This window comes from Chelonoidis abingdonii, chromosome 6 (assembly GCF_003597395.2).
Source record: "Chelonoidis abingdonii isolate Lonesome George chromosome 6, CheloAbing_2.0, whole genome shotgun sequence".
NCBI lineage: Eukaryota > Metazoa > Chordata > Testudines > Testudinidae > Chelonoidis > Chelonoidis abingdonii.
Window position 1 is genome coordinate 33,231,899 of NC_133774.1, and position 17,081 is coordinate 33,248,979.

A 17,081-nucleotide genomic window follows, 5' to 3' on the forward strand; every position below is an offset into this window, starting at 1 on the left:
TTCCACGTGTGCGACATATCTTGTTCATCGTGGAAGTGGATTCTCCCATTGGTGTGCCAGCGTAACCTTATTCCCAAATGCCGTATCGGTCCCCATTATCTTGGACTACTTATGGTACCTCAAGGAAGCAAGGCCTGGCACTCTCTTCGATAAGGGTGCATCTGGGCCGCGATCCTCCACCTTCCATCCTGGGGAATCGGGCAGTTCGACCTTCTCTCACCTATAGTTTCCAGGTTCCTTAAGGGCTTGGAACGACTCTACCCTCCGGTTAAGCACCCTTCCCCTACCTGGGATTCTCAACCTTGTATTAGCTAGGCTCACGGGCCCCTCCCTTTTGAAAGCCGTTTAGCCACTGCTTTGCTGCGTACCTGTCCTGGAAGACGGCCTTCCTTCGTCGCTATCCCCTTGGCCAGACGAGTATCGGAGCTTTGTGATTTGAATGGTAGACCCCTCGTATACAATCTTCCACAAGACAAGGGTACAGCTACGACCACCACCGGCTTTCCTTCCCAAGGTGGTCTCTGCCTTCCACATTAACCAAGACATTTTTCTACTGGTCTTCTTCCCGAAGACCGCAACGCATCGCGCCGGAACCAACACACTAACATACCCAGGGGGGGGGGTGGATGTCCGCCGGGAGCCCTCGCCTTTTACATTCAGAGGACCAAACCTTTCAGACATTCGCCCCAACTATTTATAAGCAGTCGCAGAGCGTATGAAAAGGTATGCCTATCTTCTTCCCAGAGGCTCTCATCATGGTGGTAACATCCTGTATCCTGGACGTGCTACGACTTGGCCGCATGTCCTGATTGGCCATCTCACCAGCCCACTCCTACTCAGGCTCAAGCCTCGTCCAACCGCTTTCCTGGCCCACGTTCCCATCCAGGAAATATGTCGCAACAGGCGTACCTGGGGTCATCCGTACGTACTTGCATCTTAGCAAAACCTTACTGCCGCCCTGGGTTCAAGCAAGTCGAGAGATGCCGCCCGCCTTTGGCTCAGCAATTTTTAACATTCCGCAACATGCTCACTTCCCGACCCCAGCTGCCTAGGTAAGGCTTGGGAATCACCTAACTGGAATGGATATGAGCAAGCCACTCAAGAAGAAAGACGGTTACTCACCTTTGTAACTGTTTTCTTCGAGATGTGTTGCCTCATATCCATTCCACACCCGCCCTCCTTCCCCACTGTCGGAGTAGCCGGCAAGAAGGAACTGAGGAGCGGGCGGGCCGGCAGGGGTATATATCCACACCATAGCGGCGCCACTCCAGGGAGCACCCTGCCGGCCCATCGAGTGTTGCTAGGGTAAAAATCTCCGACGAACGTGCACACGGCGCACGCACACCTAACTGGAATGGATATGAGCAACACATCTCGAAGAACAACAGTTACAAAGGTGAGTAATCGTCTTTTCAACCATGTTAACCTATTGAAGCCCTGGCCAGACAGAGAAACTTATATAGTCACCCTAGAGACATCACCCCAAAAAAATAAATCTCAAGGACAGGTAAAAATATTGCCCAAGTTGACCACTGAACAACATATAGAGGTCATCAAAATGATTGAAAGGAACCATGATATGTTCTAGGAAAACCCAGGCAGAACCATAGAAATCCATTACCACATCATCACGGATCCAGGAGTAAAGGTGAAGGTTAAACCATATCGGATTCCAGAGGCTGAAAGAGAAGAGATCAGTACTGAAATTAAGGGGATGCTGGAGCTGGGAGTCATTGAGGAGTCCCACAGTCAGTGGTCCAGCCCAATCATTCTGGTATCTGAGCCAGATAGTACAATGAGATTCTGCAATGACTTCTGAAAAATTCAATGAGGTGTCCCAGTTGATGCCTCCTCCGTACCTTGTATTTTCAGTATTTCCCAGATATCCCCTTAGAAAGTACATTAGAACCCCTATTTTATGAACTAATTTGGAATTGAGGCACTCTTAAAATCAAAAAGTTCATAAAATTGCACACCTCAGTTAGAGTGAGTATAGGACAGTGTATGTATGGTACATTGCATTGCTTTCTCCTCGTCCTTCAAACCACTGCAAAGTGATTTCCAGTGCCCCAAAGGTATCGGTACATGAAGTGATAAGACTTGTTTCAACATCACTTTCATTATGTGATTTTGTTCCAATCCCTGACCCCCGCCATTGAGAAAAATGGTTCATATAAATGGTCACTTTTCAGACTGGTGTTCATAAAATCAAGGTTCTACTCTATGGGGAATTTTCAATGGTTTCGTAGACTTTAAGGCTTTAAGGGACCATTAGATATCTAGTCTGACCTCTTGTAGAACAGAGAACATAGAATTTCATTCAGTTACTCCCCCATTGATCCGCTTAACTTGGGATGAATCCGAGATAAGAAATTCTGCATAAAAGGGTAACAGTTAAGATACTGCCTTGTGAAAATCAGCTTTGGGATTACTTTACTTGCAGAGCATTCTTTTGCCTGGATAAAAAATCTCAAGAGAGTCTGACTACACCTTGCTAAATGGTTCTTAAACACTTAAGAGTCCTTAAACACTGAGTTCTGGAGTAAACCCATGCTAAGTGTTGAGAACATGAGGTACAGGTTAGGGTGGCTCTGTGCTGGGAATAGACAGAGAAAGTAATCACTGTAAATGTGCTGTGAGCTCCTTGGTTTGAGCTGGATTTCTAAGGCGAAATTCTCTCTCTGAAGCTTTACCTTTTGCCACCTCTGTTGAAGGTAAGCAGGAGTTGTGGATATTTAGTTGTATTTGTGCCTATACAGCCATTTGTTGGGCATGGTATAGAGCTGCAACATGGCAGTGAGAGCTCAGGGAGATAAAATTCCTCACTGAGCTTCTTAGCATGCAGCAAGAGCATGATGTCTGCTATTCCCTTCAGATAGTGTAGCATCTCTTTCAGCCTCATGCATCCAACTAGGTCCTCTGACCGGTGCAAGGGATGGTGTCACCTACCCATTCCTTTCCAGTGCTGCTGTGGTGTCTTGCATTTCAGGCCAGACATAGTGGGAATTAAAGTGTGGGTGCCCATTGTGCCCTCACCCCCTCTGCTTGAAATCTTGCACCTGCAGTGTAACTGCAATGGTCTATGCCTTTAAGAGATTTGGTAGATTCGACATATATCAGGAAATGGAACCATCTAGATCTGATTGTGATGTAGACAAGGTGAGCTCCTTGAGGCCACAGTAAAGATCTGCTTGTTTGAATCTAGTTACACCTACCCTGCACACTTCTTTCAGACGTGGGTAATGTACATATGCATGTAGACCCCTAGTCCAGGTATAAATAGCAGCGTAGACCAGAGGCATGGTTTGGGTGAGTAAAGTAAAAACACGTCTGAGGGGTATGAGTATGTACCCGAGTACATAACCTACATGGGTCTCTACTTACCCAAGCCAGGCCTTCCTGTCTACACTACTATTTTTATCAGTGTAGTGTCCCGCTGCCTCCCCAGTGCTGGAGTCTTTCTCCACTGCAGGAAAATACTCGCTGCAGGGAAAGACTCTGGCAGTGAGGAGCTGCTGAAGCCTTTCATTGCTTCCTTTCCTCTGCCAGAGCCTTTCACTGGTAGCTACACACCACAGTGTGGACACAGCCTGCTTTTCACAGTGCCATGTAGCTACGTGTACACTACCTGCCACCTCCAGTGGTGGCATCTTGTGGGTGTAGCTTCTATGTTAAGCTGCCTTCATGTCGGATACTAAACCAAAGATGTTATAACAGAAGAGTATAATTTTTATTATTATTGACACTGCGGTAGGATGTTAGGTTCTGTACCAACACTTACTAAAAGACAGTTTGTGATCCAAAGTTTGTTCACCATCTAGCCATTGTGATTAAAAAAAAAAAATAGGAAGAAGTATCTTGAATCTGATCAACTTATTTTTGTTGAAATGAGTAATGGACTCAAAAGTCCTGACTCAGGGTACGTCTACACTACGGGATTATTCCGATCTTACGTAAACCGGTTTTATAAAACAGATTGTATAAAGGTTAGTGCCCGCAGCCACACTAAGACTTAATTCGGCAGTGGTGTCCATGGTCCGAAGGCTAGCGTTGATTTCCGGAGACATTGCACTGTGGTATCTCTTCCGTAAGATTCATAGTTAACGCAGTCTCCCCGCCCCTAGAAATTCTGGGTTAAAAACCCAGTGGCTGATGGGGAAAAATCATTGTTCGGCAGGTGTTCTGGGTAAAATGTCGTCACGTATTTCTTCCTCCGGGAAAGAACGGCGAGACATCATGTTCGCGCCCTTTTCCCCTGATTGCCTGGCAGCGCCATAGCACGGCAACACCAATGGAGCCCATTCAGCCTTTTTTTTTTTAACAGTCGCCCCGTATGTTACTGGAGCCGGACAAGGCGATACTGCAGCACTACACAGCAGCATCATTTGCTTTTGCATGATAGCAGAGACGGTTATCACTCATGTCTTTAACGTCTGGCTGCAGTGTAAATTGGCAATGAGATGACGGTTATCTGCCTTCTGTACTGTCTGCTCTATCATGTGCCCCTGGCTGAGATCGCCGGGGCGCAAGGGCAAAACTGGGAATGACTCCCGAGTCACTAACCTCTTTATGGTTTCTAAAATAGAGTCAGTCCTGCCTGGAAGTATGGGGCAAGTGTTACGGAGAACCCACGTGTATCAGAGGCACATGCTCTCTGTGTCAGATCCGAGAATGAATGAGCTACATGCCATTCATGGAGGGTGCCACCTGCACAACCCACCCATTGCTTCCATACTCCCCACCTTCCTGGGCTACTGTGGCAGTGTCCCCCCCCTTGTCCAGAAGTTATAAAGAATGCAGGAATAAGAAACAGTGACTTGTTAGTGAGAATAAATGAGGGGGAAGCAGCCTCCGGTGCTATGACAGTCCAGGCAGGACATTAAAAAGGTGTGGGGGAGAGAAGCTCAGCATGCCGCTCTACTGACAAGTCCAGCGCAGTACAGAATTTTCTTTACACAGGAAAGGGAGGGCTGATGGAGCTACCCCACAGTTGCTATGAATGAGGACGTACAGCTGTTCTGTTACCATCTACTTTTGATGACGGGCATCATTCCTATTTTTACCCAGGCGCCCCGGCCAGCCTCACGCTGAAGCCCAGCCCAGGAAAGGCCAAAATATCTACGGGTTGATCAACAAGACTGGCTACCAGTCCTACTGCACCATCTGCCACCGGCAGGGGAAGAGGAGTGATACTGCTCTTCCTGCTGCAAGATCGGCATCTACCAGCAGCATTCATAACAAAGGTGACATTGAAAGAAGTCAACAGAAACTCTTTCTTTCCCTTTTCTTTCACGTGGGGGAAGGGAGTAAATTGACGAATCTTATTCCCTGAACCACACAGACAATGTGTTTGAACCTACAGGCATGGAGTCAGCCAAGAATCTCAATACTTTCAGAGACTGCTAGGGACTGTGGGGTAGCTGGAGTCCTCAGTACCCCTCCTCCCTCCATGAGCGTCCATTTGAAGTCTTCTGGCTTCCGTTAACGCTTGTCACGCGCACTGTGTAGTCTGTAGATTTTTTTTTTTCAAATCTTTGGAATTTCTCTTCTGTAACGGAGCTCTGATAGAACAGATTTGTCTCCCCATACAGCGATCAGATCCAGTATCTCCCGTACGGTCCATGCTGGAGCTCTTTTTGGATTTGGGACTTCATTGCCACTCGTGCTTATCAGAGCTCCACGCTGGGCAAACAGGAATTGAAAATCAAAATTTCGTGGGGCTTTTCCTGTTTCCTGGCTACTGCATCCGAGTTCAGATTGCTGTCCAGAGCGGTCACAGTGGTGCACTGTGGGATACCGCCCAGAGGCCAATACCGTTGATTTGCAGCCACATTAACCCTAATCTGATATGGTAGTACCGATTTTAGCGCTACTCATCTCATTGGGGAGGAGTACAGAAACCGATTTAAAGAGCCCTTTATATCGATATAAAGGACCTCATAGTGTGGACGAGTACAGCGTTAAATCGGTTTAACGCTGCTAAAATCAGTTTAAGTGCGTAGTGTAGACTAGGCCTTATTCTTATCTGACTTGGAGAAGTCAAGACAATAAGCATAGGAAATACAAGAATACTGAAGTAACTATCTGTTTATCTTAGGCAAGATTGGATTAATTTAAAGTGCAATCGATGGACATTAATTAGATTGACATAATGGCAAATTTAAACACCATAAACCATTGCAGAAACTCGGTCCAGCTCAGCCACTGTTTCAAGTCTGAGTAAATAGTTAAACCTTGAAGCATGCTTTGGACAGCGAACTTGAACTCTGTCAGACCAGGCACAAAGCAAATTCCTGAATTAAGGGCTCTCCGGAAGAGAACACTCGACCCCAAATGAACATGACAAGGAATTTTCGGACTGTGAAGCCTAGTGGTTAAAATTTTCCCACTTTCAAATTTTCAATGACATTATTAATAATAATAAAAAAAATTGATCAGAAAAAAAATCTGGAAAAGGTGGTCAAAATTCTTCAACAATTGAAAAATGTCGGTGAAATGTCAGCACTTTGACATTTTTGGAAATTTTGCAAAAAACCAACATTTTTTATTGTTTTATCAACTTACTACAGCAGTGAGAGCAGTCCAATCAGTTTCAACTGCTGGCATAGTGTCTGAAGAGAGAATGCAGTCTTCATGGGCTTCACAGTGGCCAAGGAATTCAGTGTTGGTTCCTCTGCAACACTAACTTAACCTCCTTGTGTATATTATTGTATATCTTGTTTTATGTCTTATTACTGAATATGTTTTCATTGGTCTCATTTGCAGAGGAGAATTGCTATTGTTCTCCTTTTCCTAATGTATCTGCTTGTCTGTCCTTACATTCTGAGCAACTCAGAATAGGAACTATCCTTTCTTGAATGTGTGGCAAGTACCTAGCACATTGTGGGTACTACTGAAAACAATTTTTTTAAAGTTGTAATAAGTTTCACTTTGTGCATATATGGAGACAAGTTATTTCAGTATTTCCAAACAGTGAGAACTCACAAGTTAAGGCCCTGAAAGCATGAGATCTGCTTAAAAATCATGAGATTTACGCGCGCGCACACACACACACACACAAGTTGGGTTATTTTTATTTGCATCCTGAATTTTAGCCTTTAGGGTGTCATCAGGTCATGTTTTTTAAACTTTTCTCCATAACCATGACAACTAAAATTGTACTACACAAAAAGTGAAGGCTGAGGGTCTCACAAAATTCAGAAGCTGAAGCTTTAAGTAAAACACCAATGTTGCAAGATTTGCAAAAACTCAGGGGGATTAGCCACTCTGTTTTGTTTATCCAAGGAGCTATATTTATTGTATAGAATTCTGTCATTGTTTCATCAGAGGCAGTTGGAGCATGAATATTATTAAACATTTGTATTCCAGTAGCTCTCCAAGGTCCAAATCTAGGATCTCAATTCAGATCCCAAACTACAGTTACAAAATAGATTCTGAGAATTTCACTTTTCAACCTAGCAGATGAAGGCCATTTTATATGGATTGTCCATTCAGTCAGCTACGCAATTTATAGAATTCTATAAAGGGAGAATTACAATATAATACATAATTTGATAATGTGACTACCTGTTATTCATTAGGTAAACTGCTACGGCAAACCTGAGAGCCATAAGTTAAGTGAGAAAAAGGAGATTTAAGAGAAGACACGGTGATCATTTTTGTAGAAAACAAGGAAATGTACCTGGTAATTGGTTTTCTGCATTTGATCAGTGGATGGGCTCCAGTTTTGTCCTTGATGCTGTATAAGACACAGGAGACATAATCCCTACAAAAGTTAACAGTTCAATTGATATGTAAACTAAGTGAGGAAAGAACTAAAGGCAATGCTTCCCCTGGTATGTTTACATGTGAGGGTTCTCTGTGGAAGGTGCATACTGAATTAGGGGAACCAAGTGGGAAGAAATTAATGCTGAGAGTATCAGAGAGATTGAGGGGGGTTGAGGTTGTGGAGAAGGGGACCATTTTTGCCTCCTCTCCACTCTACAACATCTGAGCCTCATGGATCACTGAGAGGGAAGTTTCTATCAGATCAGGAGAAGGCAGAATGATGATGCAGTGGCAACCCTTTTGTCTTCTGGGCCTCCCATCCACTCCAGGTCTGCAACATTTTTATCTCTCTCAGCTACAAAGCAAGAGGGGTAATTTCTTCCCAACAGTTTAGTACAGGTGCATTTTGGAAACTGAAAATAGAACTATAATAAAGAAATTGTGTTGCATTTTGATGCTATAATAAAAAGGCAATAGTACCTCTTTAGTACAGTTTGAAAATCTTGCCATTACTTTAGAACTAGTATTTATATTCTAGGGAACGGGTAAATATTTTAATAATGCAAACAACTGAGCTGTTATGTTATTAAAGAAAAAGACTGGTTTAGGAATCCAGCATATGATAATAGTACTTTTATTGCAAACATTTAAATATAATGAGCTGATGAATCATTAACAAAAGTGTTCATTAAATTTAAGCATCTGATTAAAATATGTATAATAAAAATACGCCATGCTTAGCCTTTACGTAACACTATTTGTAGTATGCATGTACCATCTATCAAATTGTCTGTGCTTTTTATCTGTCAATAGCCAAGGACATTGGAACAAACTAGCATCATTTGAATAGATCTTAAAGAAACATGGGACAGGTGCAATGAGCAAGAACCTCCCAGAATGTATTCAATCAGATGAGAAACAAAACCGTATAAATAATTTTCCTTTGAACTGAGAAATCTCCTCTAGAGTGCCATCTTGTGTTGAAATCTCAGACTAAGTTCTCTGTAAAAACAGGGCAGAGGAATCCGTAGAGAAACACAGAAAAGCTCTGCAAAACTAAATGTGAGATTATTTCCTTTGAAAAGCAGCACCCTTGAACAGATGTCTCTGCTCTTAACTTTTCAGTAGCAGGATGTAAACAATCAAACACTCTGAAATACAGTATTTGAAGACCCTGTTATTGATAGCACCACAAATAATTCTAAGATGGTAACACTGATATATCTATAACAATAATAACCTTACTTTTTCAAAATGCTTTTCATCCTGAAGGATTCAAATATGATTTCATTGTGGGTGAAATCCTGGCCCCATTAAATTCAATGGTAGAACTCCCATTCTCAGTGGGGCCCATGTGTATATATGTATTACTCAACCACCACTGAAATTCAGGCACCCTGGTGTGTAATGCAGTAGCCAGTGTGTTGGAAATACTACACAACAGGTTTTAGGAATGGAATGGAAAATAACTGAACGACAGGGGGAAGTATATGTATGCAGAATATTTTAGCCAAGCTAGAGTTTGACCAGTATACTGGAATTAATTCCAGTATACTGGAATTTCTTGCCGGAGGGCTGCAGGAATTTTCATGACCACAAGTGCTCAATACCTTGTTTTTTTGCCTCTTGTTCTCTGAAAAAAGCCACCTCCAGCAGTACCCCTTGGTGCCATGGTGTGGAATTGGTTCCCTGTTGCCTCTGAAGGACAATCCCCCAACATCACTACAGCATAATGGGTTTGCTATGCAGCCAAGCAGTGATCAGATCCAGCCTTGGCAGTTTGAGATCACAGATTGAATCTATATTATCTGTTTGTTTGAAAAGACTTGAAGTTGAAACAAATGTAATTTCTTCTGCCCAGACTACAACTATACCATAGGACAAAGAGGAGAAAAAAGGCAGAACATATGATCTGAATTTGGGGGAGAGGGTAACAGAATAAGTCCGTTTTCCAACCCACTCTACTCTAATATATTTAATCTATGTAGGTTCTTATACCCTGCCCAGTGTCATGGTCTCTAACATGTTCTTCAGCAGTGCTTTTTAAAAATACTGAATACTGTGAGATTTTTGGGAAACATTACCCACAGTTTCAGAAAGAGAGATTATTAGATTATTTATTTCTGCTTGTCCTCTATCTGCCTTCCTATAGGTAACGGTGCTTCCAGCGGTGCTGAATGTGCTCTGATCACATGGAGAGTTGAAGTCAAATTAAATAGAGAACACCTGGTCACAGCTGAGTTACCACTTCACAGTAGTGAATAAAGGGCCTTCCTGATGTTATAGACTTTTCTTCATGGCAATGCTGTACGCCAATATTGAGACATTGAATTTGCCCATGTAGTCTTCCCCTCCTCATATTAAATAAAGAGAAAAGTCACCCATATGCCTAGCTGCAGCAGCAAACCAATTTTAGCTGCTGTTAATACTGATGATGTCAGATATCAGTATTACTTTTTCATTAGCTTCTTTAGCACTCTTTGATGTCTGAGGACATCCTTTTCAGGAATCATACCTAAGGAACATAAGGGAGTTAGAGAGAAAGAAGTGGAGGAGGATGAGGACCCTCCACACTATGTTTGTGTCAATACCTTTCTGCTGGTTTCTCTTTGTTCTTTTTTACTTGCACCTGTGGCAACCAAACTTTATAACACTGAGGCCCACACTTGCAATTTACATTTTCAAATAACCTGCCTTCTTTTGCAGGTCCTGGAATGGAAGGGTTCTATAGAAGTGCAAAGTATTATCATTATAGGTGCGTGCACACACACATTACTTTACTTCTGAAGCCTTTCAATTCCATTTGTCCTACTGTCTTTTTACACAGGAGCGCTGTGCAATTCCATGGAAGTTACACAGTAGATGACATTTTAAGTCTTCTTGTGTATAATTTTGCCATTGTGTTTTTAGTAAGAGGAGCTATTTTTTTTTTTGTTTCAGTGGCAAATTTGCCAGAAAGTATATTGTTAAACCGAGATGCCCAAAGTGCCCGTCTGTCTGTCTTTGGCATTTCTAATAGCGTGTACACACCATTGACTCTGTTAGTGGAAAAGGGTCCCAAACATTTCACCTCCCTTGAGAAGAAATGGGGTTTTTAGAGCTGGTAGTTGAAAGGAGTAAAGCACTGAGGGAGTGGGCATTGCCACTAAAGATTGAGTACTAAGGAAAGGATGTCATCTTCAGGGAATGGGATGTTGTTTATTTTTTTGGGTGGCTCCTTACAGTCTCTCTTTTGTTGCCTTTGTTCCAGAGATGGAGACCCATATTTCAGGCTCTCAGTTGGTGGCTCTTCCTGCCTCATTGGAGCACTCTTTCTCATTGGCTGCATGTAAAGTAAATGGGAAAGGCTGCTGCAGTGTCACCATATTATTCCAGCCTTCACAGCCTCCTCCATGCAAAGGCATTTTGGAAAGTAACATTTCACACTTTTGGTGCCTGCTCCATTATAAAGACATGGAGATACTAAGAGATGCCTGCTCCATTATAAAGGCATGGAGATACTAAGAGATGCCTGGATTACTTTTTAAGGTTCTAACCACTTTTTTTCCATGGTTTACTCCTTCATGTCATATTATTGGCAACCACTGGTATCCCGAGTGTCAAACATTTGGAGAATGGTATGAAGCACAAGATAGAAAACATTTTTTTCCCTCATCTCTACATATCAGTACCATTAATAGTTTAACAAGATGGTGATAACATTTTAGTAGGTGGCGGTAAGAACATCTGCTCTATGATGTAGTATTTTTCAATGGAGTCATACCCAGATTTCTTTTATTCCAGAAATATGGTAATCAATTAATATAGAACTCTGTGAGTTGGAACCTCTTGCTTGAGTGAATTTGTATGCAAGTTGTCTTTTAGTGGAAATACGGCAGTATTTTTCTTCCTTGGTTCAAGGTGATATTGTAGAGCACTTGGGATCTATATTTAAAGAAGAGTGTTCATTATCACAGTGGTCACTATCTTTTCTGTATGTATTATCTTCCATCTGCAACAAGAAAACCAGAATTCAAAATTGTGACATACGTCAGTCTATATTGGTCCTGCGCCTCCTGCAGTAGAAATGGTGTACAACCTAATACACCATGTTTCAGTATAATATTTCTGTTGAAACTGGATGGTCACCCAATAAGTTGGAATTGAACACTTAGCTCAAAGGGCCAAATTCTGCTATCAGTTAACAAGTGCAACTCTGTTTATCTGTATAGTTTGTATGGCTCCCATTTCTGTAATATCTGAAAACTTTGTCATTTTACAGAGGCATGGGGAAAAAAATGGAAGCGACTTGTCTAAGTTCAAGGGAAGCCTGTGGCAGAGCCAGGAGTTAAGTACAAATATCCTGAGTCACAGAAACATAGGAATTGCCATACCAGATCAGACTCCATGTCCACCTAATTCAAGTAATAACCCTCCACAAAATGTGTTACAAGAAATAATGTTAGCTCTGGATAGTCTTGATATCCATTTAAATATACAATCCTTTTTTGAATCTTGTTAATTTCTTTATCTCAGAGACCTTACGTGGCAGTGAGTTACACAGTCTAATTGCACAGTGTAATTCCTTTTACCAGTTTTTAATTTCTCCCCCTTTAATTGAATGTCCCCTTGTCCTTGTGTTATGAGGCAGGGAGGACAAAAGTCATAATCTAGAGCTGTACGCACAATACAACTTCCTCCTACTCCTGTTGCAGTTAATGAGAATTGCTTCTTTAGAACAGAATTTCTCCCTGGCCATTTAAATTACACTGGGCAAAAGTACACAACTCTCACAATAGAACCTGCCTCCCAACTTCCATTCACAAATAACTATTTGTACATTGAGTTGTGGGATTTGTGGACATAACTGGGGTGCATGTGGGCTCACTATAGACATTTGAAATTTTAGCCCTTAAATTAAGCTTGGAGACTAGTCTAGTGTGGTATAAGAGAGACAAAAGAAAGGTCCTAGTAGGCTCTGGATGTTTCAGCTCTATAGTAGTATATCATTTATTTAGAATATAATGTTCGTTTAGGTGGTATGAGCTCACAAACTGGAGGATTAGCAACTATTATGTTGCCATCACTCAGTAATAAGACTACAATATGACACACACACCAAATCAGACATGAAATAAGCATACAAAGCTCAAGGGTCACTTGCAACAGATTCCACAAACTAGATGCATTTTTTTTCCTTCGGTTCCAGCATACTGTGAGTGTTGCCAGTACTACAGCATCATATCAGCATTTATCCAATGTAATCAAGGTAAAAACAGACAGTTTTCTCCTAAGGACAGCCCAATACCTACCTTGTAAGAAGCTGAACGCAGCATATATATTTGAAGAATCTTATCTTCACCACCAGCTCCTTTATTAGGAGAGGTGAGAAGATTTTTAATGGTTTCACCTTTGCCATTTATGACATCTGCTGTAAGTGAGCCTTCCTTGAGTCTTTATTTTTAGATCAATAGTAGTTAGGTGTGCCAGTCATGTTCCAGCCTCATTAGTGTGTGTGTGGCATCCCTCAGAGTACTTCAGAGGATGACACATTGCTCTTCTGAGCACAACTTCAGAAAGCTTTAGAAAATGACAAGATAAACCAGGTCAACATGAGCTCTGAGTCTTTTGTTTATTGTTTTTTTTGTTGTAGTTAATTTAAAGGTCTGGAAATTATATTAGACAACATGAGCCCACATATAGGAATATAGGCACATGCTTTTGTAGTTGGAAGACCTACCTGCTATTCATGGCCACCATTTGAGGCAATGCCACTTGCTTTATAGCAGATAGAAAACTCTATGATTATTCTTTCTTGTTCAAAGCAGCTGTGATGCTCTCAAAGGTGCTTTTGAGCATGGAGAGAGGGGATAGCTGAAAAGAAAACTCAAGATAACCCTACAGGGCTAAAAAATGATACAGTTTTTGTCTTCTGTTCCTTGAGGTTTGCAGTCTCAGCTGTTAACAACCAGGGCTCTTACTTTTCTCTGGCTTTTTCCCACTGGAATAATTATCCCTCTGAATGGTCTTTCAGCACTAATGTTCTTGACTCAGCCATCAGTTTTGTGACAGTCCTCTAAATGGCCTTCCATTTATTCTCTGCATCCTGATTAAAAATAAAATGTCTTTCAGACTGCTGATTGTTCTGTCATAAGCTGTTTTTGCTTAGAGAGAATGACAATACTGTTCTTCAGACAATACAGAAAGAAATTGCACACATTCTCAGTGGTGAATGTTAGCATATATACTCTGTCAACTACAGTGGATTCCTTCCAGTTCATTTCTGGATGCAATTCAAGGTGATGTAAAACCCTATATGGCTTACGTCCTGACTGTCCAAGAGACTACATCTCCACATCATCTTGTATAGGCCAGAGGTTCCCAAACTGGGGGTTGCACCCTGCTTGGGAGGGCAGGCAAGGGTGGGGATTTGAAAAGCTTTCGGAGAAAAAAACGTACTGTGCACATTCAGAGCAGAGTGGCCAGAGAGCCACCGCTAGCAGCAGTGGAAAAGTAAATGATCAAATAAGTTTGAGAACCACTGGTCTAGACAAGAAAGTTGTAATGATTTAACTAAATCAATTTAGAAATGGACGTAAGCTAAATCAATATCAAGTGTTCGTAAACCAAAATAAAAGTATCCACAAAATGGGGTTGTGTCAATTTAAATTTAATTACATTTTATGTATTTATTTACTTATTTATTTGTATTTTGGTAAGACCTAAAAACCAGTGATGAACCAGGACCACATTGTGCCAGGCACTGTACAAAAAACAAATGAAAAGACATCTCCTGCCCGGAGACACTTACAATCCAAATATAAGACAAGAGACAACAGATGTATACAACAAACAGACAATGAGAGTTCAAGGAGACTGGTCAGCATAAAAAGCAGTGATCACAGCACACATCAGCTGCCTTACCATTGTTGAATTTTTGTAAACAGCTCACAATATTGCCAAATATTCTCATGATTTTCTCACAAGTCTTGCGATTTTCGTAAAGCCCCGGTTCCTGGCATCAGCTTACTACTCAATAATATCATCTTTCATTTTTTTTATTTTAAGTATGTTTCTAGCTCAGTGTAAACTAATGAGTGGGAATGGAAATAAAGCTCGAAGTTTCAGTGCTTTTAAGGCTCTTTCCTCAGGGCTTATTATCCACCAGTCACAAAACCAGAAAGAAAATCACTGGGCAGTAATTCCCAAAAGGCCTCCCTGGCTTTAGTCATCCACAAATCCAGACTCCCCTTCCTTTTATACTCTGCCTGGTGTCTTGATATGACCAGCCAAGACATTCACCCTCTAGAGACTGCAGTGTCACTCAGTCTCAGTTTTCTTTCTGCATACTGTTATACTCTTCAATGTATACGTTGAAGTTGCAAAGGAAGAGTCAGCACAGATAAATACAAAGAACTCACTCTTATATGTTCCATAAATGCCTTATTGAAGAATTTATAACACTAAGCCTTTATCTTTGCTTCCTCATTTATTAATAGTCTAACTTGTATTAGTTTTTTACTGCATAACATCATGGGAGGAAGGAATATATAGACTGGCCTATTGATAAGTGTCAAAAATATCATTTTTATGTAACAAGAAATAAAAGAACTGATCTTAAAACAATCACTTCTCCCAGGACCATTGCTTAGTTAAAAGTTGATCTGTAAAGGATGTTAAGAAAAATTGGACTTGTGCTGCATTTTACTTCTTTATGATTTATAAAGAAGATTGGCAGATTTTTGTTTGTTTGCTTTTGGGGGAGGGGTGTTTCCTGCTCATCTTTTAATTTAAGAATATCAGGAATGTAAAATCTGGTCTTATTTGCTTTGTTGGAAGCCCAAAGGGAGGTAAAAATATGTTTATTGTGAGCTCTTAAAAGTTTAAAACCTTAATTGAAAGGTATGGAATCTTTAACATAGACTTCTTTCATTCAAAAATGTTCATTAGGCATTGAAGTTAAATAAGAGTTAGCAAAAACAAATACAATACAAAGAATTTTATACAGCCTGACTTAAAATTCCATCACCTCTTAACAGCTCAATTTTTACTCTCCTGCTTCTCATGATGTCATCATTTACACAGGCTCCCTAGTATCACAGTCTTTGAAAAAAGAAGTAAAAAAGGACACATGCCCAATTTTTTTCCCCTTTGTATGTCACTTTTAACTTGCATAATAACTTATTACACTGCTAAAGGTGGGCAGACTACAAAGCGAATTCAAAACACTATGAATTCTTTTGCTTTATGGCAAGCATAGCTGAACTTTGTCAGTGCCTTACTGTGTAGTGAAATTGAATCAGAGAACAATTTTGGTTATTCATAACAGTCAAGATAGGAATTCTTTTATACTTTCCTCACTAATGTGAATAGCGAAGTCACCTTTCAAAACATGTAAGGATAGGAATAGTGACTATAATAAATACCTTTTGTCTAGGGTGAAGTGGCACAGTGAATTGGATCATGTTAGGTTTAGCCTGCTACCTAATGCAATGTAACATAGCAGATGAAATAAATCAAATATATGACACGCTGTTAGACCTGAAAGATGATACTTCTTCTAAAGCAACTGCAGTGACAACATTTCAGTGCTGATTTCAAGTGGTTATTTAAACAAAAAATCTTTGAAACCAAACCAGTGCATATTTTAAGGGCTATGAAACAAGTGAGCAGAACTATAGCATATGCTTATTACTGGTGAAGTAATTTCTTGAAACAGAATCCAACTACATTTTATGTTTGTTTGATGCAGCATTTGGTACATTGTTCGTTTCTACTGAGTGCTCTCTATTGGCATGAGTGTCTGAACTTACAGATATTCTTCCTTTATTATCATGGCAGTGAAAGACTCATAGTGTTTTAGTGGTAGATTTTTAGTGATACCTGGCATAATAGCTTCCTGTTTGACATAATTATAAGTTTCATACGTAATTGTTTAATATATAATGTACTCACCAAGCAGTAACTGAAAAGTACATGTTAGGCCATTTTTATGTTGAAGAAGAAATTTCTTGTTTATTACAATAATTTCCAACAAGGGATCTAAGCTATTTTCATGTGCTTATTTGCCTCAACTGACTGTTCACTAATTCTTGATTATTTAGATTATAGACAACTTTGGCCTTAAATATGTGTATCTAGTAATAATCTTTCAGTGGTGAGCAAGGGTTTGCTAATAAAATGTGAACTATTGGAAAACCTAGAGAGCCTATTCTCTTTAATTAAAACTTAATTATGTTGATTTTTTTGTTTCTATCCTTTTTGCTTTATGTGAATCTGCATACAAGGTTTATTTTGTAAGTTGGGGTGTAACTCTACAGTGCTCTTGCCTGCTG

The 17,081-nt window shown here is 40.7% G+C and overlaps 1 protein-coding gene across 1 annotated transcript in view; it reads left to right on the plus strand.

Moving 5' to 3' along the window:
- Positions 1-17,081, plus strand: part of PARP8 (poly(ADP-ribose) polymerase family member 8) — a 175,403-nt gene that overhangs the window by 125,555 nt on the left and 32,767 nt on the right. The gene's annotated exons all lie outside the window — the stretch shown is intronic.